Genomic DNA, 14,562 nt, shown 5'->3' on the forward strand with positions numbered 1-14,562 from the left:
TGACGGTATTCAGCTTCCTGTAGTCAATGCACATTCTCCAACCAGTAGTAACTCTAGTTGCACGAGTTCATTATTAGCATTGGCTATGATGGTGATCCCAAACTTCTTAGGAATTACCTGAGTTGGACTCACCCATTGACTATCGGATATGGGGAATATGATACCCACATCCAATAGTTTAAGAACCTCGGCCTTAACCACCTCCCTTGTGTTTGGATTTAGTCTATGTTGTGATTGTCGAACGGTCTTCGCATTATCCTTAAGATATATGCGGTGAGTACAAATTGAGGAGTCGATTCCCTTGAGGTCCGCTATCATCCATCCAAGGGCTCTCTTATGCTCAATGAGAGTAAATATGAGCATACTCTCCTGTTCTTTCTCCAGGTGGGCAGAGATCACCACTGGGTATGTCTCATTTTGACCTAAATAGACATATTTCAAATTAGAGGACAAATGTTTTAGGTCAAGCTTCGGTAGCTTGAGGTTAGACGGTAGAGGCACTACATCAATTTGGGGCAACTCTTCAAATTGTGGCCTCCACCGGTTAACTTCAAGTACCGGTGCAGTATCAAGCAAGGCACACGTCTCCCTAATCATGTCATCATCAAAATCATAGGAGTGGGCTAGGCACGTCTCTAGAGGGTCAGAGGATAAAGTCAGAGGCACGAAAGAGTCAATCATGTTAAGGTCGTGGAAATCATCATCATCCTCTAAGTTTTTGCCGTTATTGAAAAAGATGTTTGACTCCAATGTCATATTCTCAAAAGACATAGTCATGACACCATTCCTGCAATTAATAATTGCGTTTGAAGTGGCAAGGAATGGGTGACCAAGAATGACGAGAATCTAAGTGCTCATTTTATTGATGGGTTCGGTGTCCAGGATGATAGAATCTACAGGATAGTAAAATCTATCAACTTGGACCAACACATCCTCAATTATCCCTCTTGGTATACGAACAGAGTGATCAGCAAGTTGTAGTGTGGTTAGAGTGGATTTTAATTCACCCAAACCTAATTGTTTATATACTAAGTAGGGAATCAGATTGACGCTCGCTCCTAAGTCAAGAAGTGCGTGATCAATTCGATAGTCCCCGATTACACATGATATGGTTGGGCTACCGGGATCTTTGAATTTCTGTGGCACATCTTGCTTTAGGATGACACTCACTTTCTCAGTTAAGAAGATTTTCTTTTGAATACTCTCCCGTCGTTTGGTCATGCATAAGTCTTTCAGGAATTTGGTATATGAAGGTATCTGTTTTACGATATCAAGTAGAGGAATGTTGACTTTCACTTGTTTCAACACCTTTAGGATATCCTGAGAGTTAGAGAGAGGTTTTGGTGCGACCAACCATTGGGAAAATGGAGCAACTGGCTTTTCTAGAAGTTCCAGTTCTAATTTTTGTGGGGCATCACTAGGTCCATCATTGTTGTCCTCTTCTGGTTCTTGAGGCTTTTCGGGCCTAACCGGTAGGATTTTATCAATGATCTTCCCACTCCTAAGAGTGGTGATGGATTTAGTGTGCTCCATTTGATTTGAAGAGCTAGGGTCACTTATTTCATATTGCGGTTTGAGATTGGGGAGAGGTTGAGCAGGAAGCATCCCCTTCCCTTCACTTGTTAATTGTGACTCTATCCTTTGAATAGATGACGCAAGCGTTCCTAATGCTGTGTGGACATCATGAAACGCTTGTACCGAATTTCGATTAAGTAGCTCTTGTTCTCGAATATGCTTTTGAATTGGATCCTCTTGAGGTTTCCCTTGATTTGGAATTTGATTGAAGAAACCTTGCGGGGTAGCAGTTTGTCCATTTCGCCAACTAAAGTTTGGATGATTTTTCCAACTAGGATTGTATGTATTAGAGATCGGTCCATTGAAAGGTCTTTGATAAGTATTCACGGCATTGGATTGTTCATTCAACACTTCTCGAAAGGCAGGTATTGTAGGACAATTTTCAGTTGTATGAATGTTGCAATCACAGATGCCGCAAACACTTTCATTAACTTTATCATTCTTTCCTTCCATGGCCTCAAATTTTCTTATGACCATAGTCACTTTATACTTGAGATCATCCTCTTCTTTCAAGAGATACAATCCACCTTTCTCCTTAGATTGAGTTGGCCTAAACGTGGTGTTCGATTTTGGGTAATAATCCCATGATTGTGTTTTTTCAGCAAGACTATCGAGGTAATCCCATACCTCGTCGACATTTTTATTAATGAATTCTCCATTACACATTGTCTCGACCATTTGGCGCATGGAAGATGTCAGTCCATCGTAGAAAAAAATTGTGATGCGCCACGTTTCAAAGCCGTGTTGTGGGCATGAACTGACCAAATCCTTGAACCTTTCTCAACATTGGTAAAATGTTTCGTCCTCCTTTTGTGTGAAGTTCATGATTGCTTTTCTAAGGGTAATCGTTTTATGATGTGGAAAAAATTTCTTTATAAATTCCCTTTGCATATCATTTCATGTGCCAATGGATCTAGGACGCAGTGAATGTAACCATGTTTTAGCCTTCTCCTTTAAGGAAAAAGGAAAGAGTTTCAGCCTGACTGTGTCCTTAGATACATTTTGAAAATATAAAGTGGCTATGATCTCATCAAACTCTTTCAATTGTAGATATGGTTCTTCAGATTCAAGCCCATGGAACTTGGGAAGGAGTTAGATAACCCCTGGCTTGATGTCCATATGTCCTGTATTTTTAGAAAAAATCATACATGAGGGCATACTCACCCTCGCTGGTTGTAAATAATCTCGTAAAGTACGAGGCGGGGGCGCTTGATGCACCTCATTCTTATCCTGAATGTCCTCCACCCTAGGCTGGGGTAGAAGAGGTTGGTTTTCAACCATCACTTCAATTAACTCAGGGAATTTCGAGTGGTGTCTAGTCCTGCGATGGATAGTCAACTCCTCAACTAATCCTCCTTCAGTCAAGAGACGTCGAGTGTTGTCACGGGCCCACTTGGGCATGAAACACTTGCAGCCCTCAATTAAATTCAAAACCTAATCCTAAGAAAGGAAATAAAAATCTAGAAAAAGAAGGTTTGGAAAGAAGATACCAAATTGGAGTCCCTAGGTTAAAAACCTGCAAAATAAAACAAAATAAGTTAGATTCTAAAAAGAGAAGGGCTAAAATTAGAAAATCCTTAAAAAGAAAGATAGCAGTAAACTAGTTTCTAAAAGAAGAAATTCCTAAAAGAAAGTGAAAATTTCTAAAATAAATTAGGAAAGTCCTCAACTAGAAAGTAAGTTACTAAAAGAGATCTGAAAAATAGAAAGTAGAGAAAGAGCTTACCGAATTAGAAATTTCTATCTTAAAAGCCTACAAAATAGGAAGGTTAGTTTCTAAACAAAAAGTCTACAAGTAGAGAATTTCTAAAAATAAATTAGGAAACAAAGTTAGATTTTAGAATTAGAAACTTGCTAAAAAAAAAAAAAAAACAAATCCTAATATAGAAATAGCAAGGAAGAAATTAAAAAAGAAATTACCAATTTAGAAACCTATGTCAGAATCCTACAAGATGGGAAAGTTGGGTTAGTTTCTAAAAGGGGAAAAACTTTCTAAAATAAATGAAAGCCTAGAAATAGAAAATTTCAAAAAAATAAAATAGAAAGTTAGTTTTTTTTTTTTTTAAAGAACCTAGAATAAGAAAGTTTCTAAAACTAAAATCCTAATTCTAAAAATAGAAAAAGTAGAGAAGTTAGAAAGGATTTACCAAATTAGAAGTTTATGTCGAGATCCTATAAAACAGGAAAACAGATTAGTTTCAAAAAACAGAAAAAATTCTAACCTAAAATTAACAAATCCTAATCTTAAACTAATCTTAAAACTAGTTAATCTTAGAAAAACGTAACCGTCAATCCCCGGCAACGGCACCAAAAAATTGTTCACTCCCTAAGTATATGGTTGTGATGTAGTAATAAACTCAGTGAGACTGAGGTCGAATCCCAAGGGACTGATACCTGTACGTTATCTGAAACTAAGTACAATTAGAACTAAACTAAGATAAAATCTAAATCGAATGTAATTTGATGAATAATGATGAAATAATATCTAAAACTTTAAAGAATTCAGAGAAAGGAAACTAGGGATTCAGAGGATCCACTTGTAGAGATCAGGGAGATCTTATGCCTGTATCAGAACTCAATTGGACTTAGAGTCTATCTTCATCCAGTTGAAGGGTGTAACCATGAAAATTAGACTGAACTTCCTTTGATATAGTTTTTTAAAAAGATGAAAGTTATATGAATTAGAATGGATTCTATCACCAAACCATGCCCAGGAGATAAAGTAAACAACAGAATTAAACTAATTACCAACCAAACAACATGATATGAAGGTTAGGAAGGGTACTGACATCCAACTATGCCCAGGAGACGATGGCGAACAACAGGGCTTCCTGACGTCATAATTAAAATAAGGAAAAAAAATACTCAAAGCCATCGGAGACCCATTGTAATTTCAGTCACAACAGACCATTAAAAAGTAAAAATATTTTCATAATAAAATTAAAGCAAAATCCATTCAATCTAAACAAAAGGCACACGCATAAATTCTCCCATCACGCTACAAGCTTTACCTCTTAGCCCTAGCTAAGAGGTTTAGCCTAGCATGGTCATGATTAGGCTAAACATCTTTAAAAGAAAACAGTTAAAACTAAAGAAAATAGGGAAGAAACGGAACTAGCAGGCCGAAACTCTCTCTCTCCTTCTTGCTCTTCTTGGCTTTCCACGTCTCCAGCTCTGATCCCTCTCTCTTCTTCCTGTGCGTCAGCCTCCCCCTCTGTCTCACGTTCTCTCTCTCACTTATAGGATGTTCCAATCGATAGTTGGAAGTGCGTAAGAGGCTCTTACGCACTCCCTGTTGCAGCAGGAGACAAATTTACTTACGCTGATGTTCTCTGGGGGCCCTTTCTTGAGTCAGACAGGAGATCCACTCCGTTCACCAGCTTCTCCTCGAAATTTCAGTGGAGACAGCCGGTTTTGGCTGTCTGTCGATCCTGCTCAGGGAAGAATTCATTCCGCCGTCCATCCTTCTTTTGATCATGATTGACACGTGCTCGCGTGCATGGAAATACAAGGACACCTAGGCTTGAATGAGAGGGTCCTTGGGCTCCTAATGGACGGTCCAGATCGAACCATTGATACCTGATGGTGCACAGGTTCTGTTGTGAAACAGAGCCTATGCAGTGGCGCTGTGACGTTCTGGGGCCCACTTTACTACTGTTTTGAGAAATTAACGTTGTCCACTGCATTCTGCTCGAAAAACCATTCGGGTATGAATGTTTTTGAATTCGATTTGGTGTAGCCCACACGATCTTCTATTCCACGGTGTATTTCTGCCACCTAGGAAAGGGTAATACCCCCTCCCTTGAAACCTTTGACGGTCCAGATTCATGATCTGGATGAGGGATGGGACCTACTGAAATCGTCCTTGCGGACGCTGATGAAAGAAGAAAAACGGAGGTTTCCGTTTTTGAAGATGACACGGGTCAGCGATTGCTGACCCTTTGTATGGATTCGGTGCACCGCAGGAGTGCACCACCTATGCACTCGCACGCCCCCTTATGGGGTTTACCATGATTCTTGTGAAAGATCCATTCCGTCCATTCATTTCCTCAGCTCATTTAATGAGTTGAGACCAAAATTGAAGCAGATCCAGATATTAGGTGGAAAGTAAATCAATGATTTCTGGGATGATCTATCTGTTGGGCCACTTCCACCAATATCCAACAGCCAAAATTCGATGTGTATGGTTACTTTATGGTCTTCAAGTCATGTATGTAGTTTCAAGCCGAACGGATGGTGGGAACCCTGTGATCTTGCACTCTGGATGATTTTTGGGCCACTTGAGCTTCAGTTTCCCGATTTTCTCGACTCTCTGGCATATAATTCTGTAGATCTTGGTCCCTTGGAGTTCGTCCCTTGCCTTTGGTGTCATCAGAGCATTAAATCCATGCTTTAAGCATCCTTTTTTCAGTCCATGCTCGTAAATACACTCTTTATCACAAACACGATTAAATCGGGCCATTAAACGGTATCATGCTTGTAAATCTAAGCAATAACTGGGGTTTAATATGCAATATTTGACCCTCAACAAGAGTAAGGGAGGTTTTACATGATACTCTCTCATTAGTTGGGAGGGATGGTAAACAAGTAATTAGAGGAAAGTTTCAAGACATTGGTAGTCCTAATGCAGTTGTCTCATCCAAAGGAGCAACAATTAGCTGGGGTGGGCTCATTAGAGACTGAAGTGGTACTTCGAGTTTTGCTTGTGCACTTCGAGTGCCACTGATGACATTTCAAGTATCGCAACCTCCTCAGTTTGCTTTGAAATTTGGTCATTTGGCTTGGTTGACCCCATAATCTCCAAAAGGACTATGGTTCAGGTCTAAGGTGGTATACTGTGAGTGCTGAAATTTTATTTTTACTTTTAGGGCGTGTTTGTTTTCCTATTTACCATTGTAAATGGTGGTAAATAGGTAATTATAACCTATTTCTATTGTTTGGAAGAGATGAAATACAAACCGTAATCACGGGTCAATTTTTAGAATTTACTTTTTGAAAAAATGGGTGGGGAATGACTAAGTGAAATTTGTGGATCTCACCATGATGTATGTGATTAATCCACGTCGTCTATCTATTTTATCATATCATTTTAGGGTTTGTGCCAAAAAATTAGGCAGATTATAAGCTCAAGTGGACCACACCGCAGCAAACAAGGGGATATTGACATCTATCGTTTAAATCTGAAGCCATCCATGGGTCCCACACTGATTTGTTTCTGTGATCCAACCTGTTCATATGATCACACATATACGGATTAAGGGAAAACACAAATATCAGCTGGATACAAAACTCCTATGGCCCACAAGAAGTTTTCAATGGTGAGTGTTTAATCCCCGTGTTTCTTGTGTTGTGGTCCACTTGCACTCTGGATTTGCCTCTATTTTCAGTTTATGCCCTAAAACGAGCTGTTACAATGAATGGACGGCTTGGATCAGACATATCATGATGGGCCTTGCAAATTTTTGAATTTTTTCCTTGATATTAGTGTCAAGTCAAATCAAATGTCAGTGTGTGTGGGCGGATATCGTGTATTTCTGATGGCAAATAATAATTATTTATTTACTTTTATTTCCAAGTGTAAATAAAAAAACAACCACCTCCTTAGACTTTTTTGCATTTGGCTTGTATTTGATTCAAATTTGTCTTGAATTTAACCAAATTGCAGCTTGGACAGAAGAAAAGTGACTAAGGCTTAACTAATGAAGCAATGGCTATGCTTAGATAGTGGCTTGGATATGGCTAGGGTTTGGGACTGACTTGAGGCTTGATGGTTTGGAAAATGGGTGCTTACCAGTCATCCATGCCACGTCAAGTTGCTAGCCTGGGTGGGGACAATGTTTCTTCTATTCATTTTACACCCCTTCCCCGCGTCAAGGTATAACATCTACATGTGTTGCCATCTAACAACAACTTTTTCAATGTTACGTAACTCTACAACTCTCTCTATCTGAGACACACACAAAAAAAATAAAAATAAAAATAAAAAAAAGCACAAGGAAAAAATGTCATATCCAATCATGGTAAAATAATTCTTGTATGTGATTGGGTATTTGGATGCCCTAGATATACACAAGAGTTTTTGTAGTAGGGACACCATGTCTCTACCGATTATATATTTTCTGGATGTTATAGTCTAAAGAGATGAGAAGATTCCTGATCAAGCCGTTCATAGCCTTAAACTCTCATCTCTGCCCTCTTGCACTTGACTTCTTAAGAATTTTTTAAAAATATGTTGATATCAAAATTTGGAGATCTAATCAACACTTGAAGGAATAGATCGTTAAAATACTGACTTATGAGTTCATTACTTCATGAAGACAAATGCCATCTATCTTCTTTTGCACGAGTTGAAATATTTAGAAAAATCTCAGCAAATCTATCTTAAGATATTAACTATTCAACTCAAGACTTGAACTCATAAATCTAATATTTTTACATCAAATTTCTTAGTTTTCTTTATTGTGTACTGCTTTTTATTTATTTATTTATTTATTACTTATTTTTTTCAATATTCGTAAGCCCACATGCATGTACAAATCAGTTAATGAACATGCTGGCGACACACAATGAAATATCCAAGCCATCCATTGTGTGAACATCACCGTGTTAATACTACTAGTAAAAGATAAAGGTTGTCCACTCATAAGTGTCCCATGATATTAGTAAAAAATGAATATGTTAGAAAACTTGGGAATTTTCCACAACTAAACATTTTTCCCAGTTAATTTGCTCCAACTTTATTGGTGGACCAACTAATTCTTGGGACATGGAATCTACATAATGGTACCCTTCCGATGGATGGCTTAGATATTTCATTTATATGCCATGGATAGAATATGTAATGGCATTTGCATTAGTTGGACTTGTCTACTTGTGGCTTTAAAAAGCTCTCAAAAACTAAAGTGGATTAAATCTTAGGTCCAAGCTGCTAGTGTAGTCTGATTAACTAGAACCTGGATGTTTTAAATTATCTAAGACCCTGTTTTGTTACTGTCAATGCAAAAATCTAGTTAGCCCTCACTGGGCTTGTAAACCTGCACAAAGAACAAACAAGGAAAACCCTAGCTCGTATCGGGGACCGTACGATGCCTAAGTTAGGAATCTGGGTCTAGTTGAGTGTCGAGAGTTTAGGGCTAGAGATTGTGCATACCTTTCACTATTGGGGGCTTTCTTATTTATATGTGAGGAGAGACGGTGTCGTAGAGGGCACATATCCCTGTTTGGTAGGAACTGATTATAGTATGATTCAGACTCCTTGAGCGGCAAATCTTTCTAGATACTTGGCTGGAATTTCGGGGTGATCCTTGTGGAAGTCGGTTTCCGTAATCTTAGGCCGAGAACACAGACCGACCTAATTGAGGTCAAGTCGGATCTCACAAAGGGTGGGTTCAGTTGCCTCGGAGTAGTCCAGGCTAAGTCATGGCTAGAGTCGGTGCTGTGTTCGCCTAAGGATGGGTCTCGCTGTCTCAAGGTGAGCTTGCCTTATATTGCCGTTAATTAGTAAATGTCTCGACCTTGTGCTTACAGGTTGAGCTTGGTCTTCTTCCACCCTTGGTCGGGGAGATCGAGTTCGGCCTTTCTCCATATTTGGTCGAGGAGGTCAAGCTCGCCCTCTCTCCATGTTTGGTCAAGTAAACGGAGGTCTGTTAACTGGGTCATGCCAGTTGCTGTTTGAATTGTTGTCCTGGTCTGTCGATGGTGGGTCAGTCTATTTTCCCAATAATAGTTACCACTTAAAAATAATTTAATCTAATGCTAGTTAATAATAATTGCACATTAAAAAAAAATAATTTCATGTTAATTAGTAAATAATAATTATGTATTAGAGATCATAGTTTTGATCTTAAGCCCCTGGGTGTAAAAGCAATCTCATGTACACAGCACCACGTACGATAGGGTCGTAGACAAGGAGCAATGTCCAATCCTTTCATAAGGTCGACTAGAACGCGTAGACCCAGCGTTCTCTTCCAAATAGAAAAAACAAAACTAGAGCTATATCCTTGTCAAAATCTCTAATACATAATTATTATTGGCTAAAATAAGATCAACTAATTTTTTTAAAATTTAAGTGGGGCCAAACAAGCCTTGAGTCTAAGATATAAATAATAATAATAATAATAGAAGAGAAGAAAAAAGAGTCCTTTTCTATTATAATATTAAGACTCTTTTGATGGTGGTGGGGTCACTGATGACTAGTAGCCAAAACTAGATTGGACGTGAAACTGTTGCAATTAGAAGCCAGTTCAACCCCATTGAACTAGTTTCAAGTGCGATTTTGTAAAAAGATGAAAATGATTTTTTAATATATCCATTTGTCTAAAACTACTCTCAGTTTTTAGCGGTTCATGCTAGTTCTGATAGGTTCCAGTCGGCTTTACTCACTTTGAATTGTTTAAAACCGGAGAATGTCTCATTAGTTGAACCTGATCAGACCGTCGGGTCAATTTAAGATCTTTTTAAGTTATTAATTACCTAACCACTTTTGAAAGGATCCCAAGTTTTTAAAAAGTAGTAGTTAGATGGAGTCGAGCCCTTTGACCTATGTGACTTATATATAATGGCTAGGATTGTTGGCCAGGTTGAGGTCATGGTTTCAGCCCCACCAGACCGGAATCATCCACAGGACTCGTTGCCGGGCCACATTGTTTGTATATGCAAATCCACTCTGTCCATCAGGTTAGAATCATTACTTGAACTGTGCATAAAAGATATCGGCCGGTAAAAGCTCATATTGCCTACATAAATGGAAAGAATGTAAAACTGCTCTTAAAATCTCTAAGTTTGCGTGATGTGGCCCACTTGAGTTTTCAATCAGGTTGTTTTATAGGTCTTCATTTCATCTGGGTGTGTGACACCTGAATAATGGGTTCGATGAAAAGATGCACACCCTGGTGCCCCGTACAAAAATCTACGGTTGAGAGCCCATCCTCATTGTGTTTCCTGTGGAGTGGCCCACTGACTTGTGGATCTAATTATGATTTTTTTCCCACCGCCTAAAATTGAGGATACAACCTGATGGACAGAGTGGATTTTACATATACAAATGGTGGGCCCCACAGAGCTGGAGCTTGGGAGTTTTAGGCTGTGTAAAACAAGTGTGTTGAGGATTCCGGTCCACCCCACCCACGGACAGAATAAAACTAGTGTTACGGAGTATTCAGACCGATACATATCTTAGGTGGGCCACATCTTTGTGCCTAAAACCTTTAGGGTTGTGCCTGGTCGGAATTTCAGAACATGCAGTTTTTACATTCCCTTGATCTTTGCTGTTTTTGTACATTCCTTTCATTCCTATGAGTCACACCTGGTGAATGGATTTGGTGAAAGATATCCACGGTTTTCGTCCAACACAAAACCCATGGTTAGCATTCCCTCACCACTGTTCCCTGTGGTGTGGTCCACCTGAGTTTTGAATCTGGCTGAGTTTTTGGCCTACGGTCTATCATCAAGGAGCTCACCTGATGGACAGAGTGGATTCCAAAAATACAACATGGTGGGCCCTAAGATCCTGAGTGTTTTATGCGCAGCGTTAAACAGGTGTCGGATTCAGTCCCAAATTCGGCCCGATCGAGTCACTGACGTGGCGAGATTTAATTGGAGCATGTGCAATGATAGCCGTCACATGTGGGCTGGACCAATCAGACCTCGCCGGATCAAGGCCTTCATTTCCCTGGCCTCACCGAATCGATTCTGCTTTGCCTGTAGCAGTTGTCCTGATTGGGGAAATGTAATGAATGGTCAAATGGGAATTATTCAATAATCTAACTCAAGAAAGTAGTATTGCCATTCATCATATTTTGATTCATATACTCATATTTTGATTGATCCAAACCGTTGATATTTCCGTAGACTGCACCAGAAGAATCGCCAAAGTAGTTTATTATTATTATTATTATTATTATTTATTTTTATGCTCTTCCCTTGGATAGTTCACCACCATTCTTCAACCCTTCAATCGTACACATTGAATAATTTAAAGTCATCCATACCATCCAAACTCTTCACCCAACTATTGATAGAAAACCAACTAAAAATTACATGAAGAATGTGACATTTACAATCTGATTTTACCCTTCGTATTTTGACCACACTACTTTACTTTCAACCATCCGTTTGATACCATCAATTGAATGGGGTAGACCAGCATGATTGGTAATGTAATCCAATGCTGGTGATAGCCATTTATGGGTTCCAAATGCGAGAGGAGTTGGCCGAACATCAGGGTCTAAGCGGGTGTTTGGTTGCACCTAATTTCTTGAAAATATGCAGCAAGCTAGACAGACTAATCATGAAATATGATGTAGAGAGGGCCGTAGACACTTTCATGTCTAAGATGGATCAGAGAAGGCCCGATCAGAGACAGAAATTATCAAGACCGTCAGAACCATAAAATAGGCATATTTCGCAAACCGGAATGAGTTACTCAATGTACCATATATGATTTTGGGGTAGAACGAGCTAATTTAGCCAACCAACCTGGCTATGTCAGGTTGCCCATGCCGAAATTTGCGAGATTCCATCCTATTGACGGTGAAATTCCATATTTAGTTCCGTTTTTACTATAAATAGTAAGTTTTAGTTTGATTATAACTCTTCATTCGTTGGATTTTAGGAGTTGTGTCCAACATGAAAAGTGCTTAGAATAATTAGGAGAATAACGTGGTTAAGCCACATACGAAACTTACTATAAAAAGTAAATTTACTATTTATAGTAAGTTGCGAATTTATAGGAGTTTTAATTTTAGTTTACTTCTGATTTCTTTCTTATTGCTTGGTATCCCTATTTAAAGGGTTGTGAACTCATTTTTATGAATCAATTAATCAATTTCGAATTTATTAGAATTTATTTCTATTTTCTGCTTTCTTTCCTCGTGGATTCGAGAAGTCTCTGTGAGGAGTCCAGAGAAGCTCCGTGGATTCGGAGTAGTTATCCTCATCACGTTCATCCCTGCGTCAAAATATCTTGGTATTTGGTGTAACCAAACGCACTTTTGTGTCTGGTGGGCCTCACAGTTAGGTGCTACGAACTGCGGAAATGGATTGGCTACTAACCCTGCCATTGGCCAATGGCTAGTGGTCGGTGCTCTATGGGCCTCACCATGATGTATGTGTCTCATCCATGCCATCCACCCATTCTTCCGGATCATTTTATGGTAGGAGCCTTAAAATGAGGTTGATACCAATCTCAGGTGAACCACACAGTGTTGATTGAATGCCCACCATTAAAAACTTCTTAGGGGCCACAAAAGTTTTGGCTGATATATTTGTTTTCCCTTCATCCAAGTTTGAATGACCTAATCAACAGGCCACATTTAGGTCATTGCTTCTTGAGTATCACCAAAAGGAAACTCTGTGCTATAGCAAGTACAAGCCCAACTTGGCTACCTAGTTGAAAGTGTGAGTGTGCATGTCATGATAGGATTTTGAATAGAGGGTATATATAAGTTTTGAAAATCAAGATTTTAAAGTTACAACCCTATTTAATTTTAATTTTCCAGTATATACTCATTTGCTGCATATCACTTACTTCCTCTTAGGTAATGGAACTAGCGTCCAAGCTAACATTCTTCTCTAGTGCCTGAATCTTATCATCCATCACTACAAGAAAATATGCCTTTAGCCACAATTTTTTAGCCTTAGTTAAAAAAATGAAGGCTAAATGTGTTTTTTAGCCTCAGTTGTTAAGGAACTGAGGCTAAAAGTTCATTTTTAGCCTCAGTTGCATAGGAACCGAGGCGAAAAATGAACTTTTAGCCTCAGTTCCTTAGCAACGGAGGCGAAAAGTCTACTTTTTAGCCTTAGTTGCATAGGAACCGAGGCGAAAAATAAACTTTTAGCCTCAATTGCATAGGAACCGAGGCGAAAAATGAACTTTTAACCTCAGTTGCATAGGAACCGAGGCGAAAAGTCTACCTTTTAGTCTCACTTGCATAGGAACCAAGGGGAAAAGTCTACCTTTTAGCCTCAGTTGCATAGGAACCGAGGCGAAAAGTCTACCTTTTAGCCTCGGTTGCATAGGAACCGAGGCAAAAAGTCTACTTTTTAGCCTCAATTGCATAAGAACCGAGGCAAAAAGTCTACCTTTTAGCCTCAGTTGCATAGGAATCGAGGTGAAAAGTCTACCTTTTAGCCTCAGTTGCATAGGAACCGAGGTGAAAAGTCTACCTTTTAGTCTCCCTTGCATAGGAACCGAGGCGAAAAGTCTACCTTTTAGCCTCAGTTGCATAAGAACCGAGGCGAAAAGTCTACCTTTTAGCCTCAGTTCCATAAAAACCGAGGCAAAAAGTCTACCTTTTAGCCTCGGTTGCATAGGAACCGAGGCCAAAAGTCTACCTTTTAGCCTCAGTTAGTTTATTATTTTACCTCATTTGCATAGAATCGACGCCAAAAGTCTACTTATCGGGATAGGCAGAGGCCCCACAGGCCATCTAGCGGCCACCGTGATCTATGACTTCTACCCACACCGTTCATCTATTTTTTTTCATATCAATTTAGAACACTGGACAAAAAATAAGACAGCTTCTAGTCTTAAATGGACCACACAGTGGGGATTAAATTCCTACCATTGAAAAATTCTCAGGGCCACAGAAGTTATAGAGTTATAGATCAGTATGATATTTATTTTTTCACTGCATCTAGGTATATATGACCGTATCAACAGGTTGGATGGAAAATAAATGGCACGGTGGACCCTACGAAGGTTTCAATGTTGGGCATTCTTAACACTGCTTCTTCTTATGGTGTGGTCCACTTAAGCCTTTCATCTGCCTTATTTTTTATCCAATATTTTAAAATGATATAGAAAAATGGATGGACGGTGTGGATAAAAGTAACACACCACAGTGTCCCCTCAGTGGCCTGTGGGGACTCCGCCAGTACCGAGCTTAGAACAGGAGGGCGCAGTACCTGATGCGCGCCCTGCTTTTTAGCCTCAGTTGCCTAGAACCGAGGCCAAAGGTCTACTCACCGTGAGCGCCTTCGTGAGAG

At 39.4% G+C, this 14,562-nt stretch overlaps 1 non-coding gene across 1 annotated transcript; it reads left to right on the plus strand.

Moving 5' to 3' along the window:
* The first annotated feature begins 2,311 nt into the window (after positions 1-2,311).
* LOC131241718 (small nucleolar RNA R71) lies at positions 2,312-2,418 on the plus strand. The gene has a single exon (XR_009169275.1). It is a non-coding gene; the product is annotated as a small nucleolar RNA R71 (small nucleolar RNA).
* The last annotated feature ends 12,144 nt before the right edge of the window (positions 2,419-14,562 follow it).

The sequence above is a fragment of the Magnolia sinica genome, chromosome 3, assembly GCF_029962835.1.
Source record: "Magnolia sinica isolate HGM2019 chromosome 3, MsV1, whole genome shotgun sequence".
NCBI lineage: Eukaryota > Viridiplantae > Streptophyta > Magnoliopsida > Magnoliales > Magnoliaceae > Magnolia > Magnolia sinica.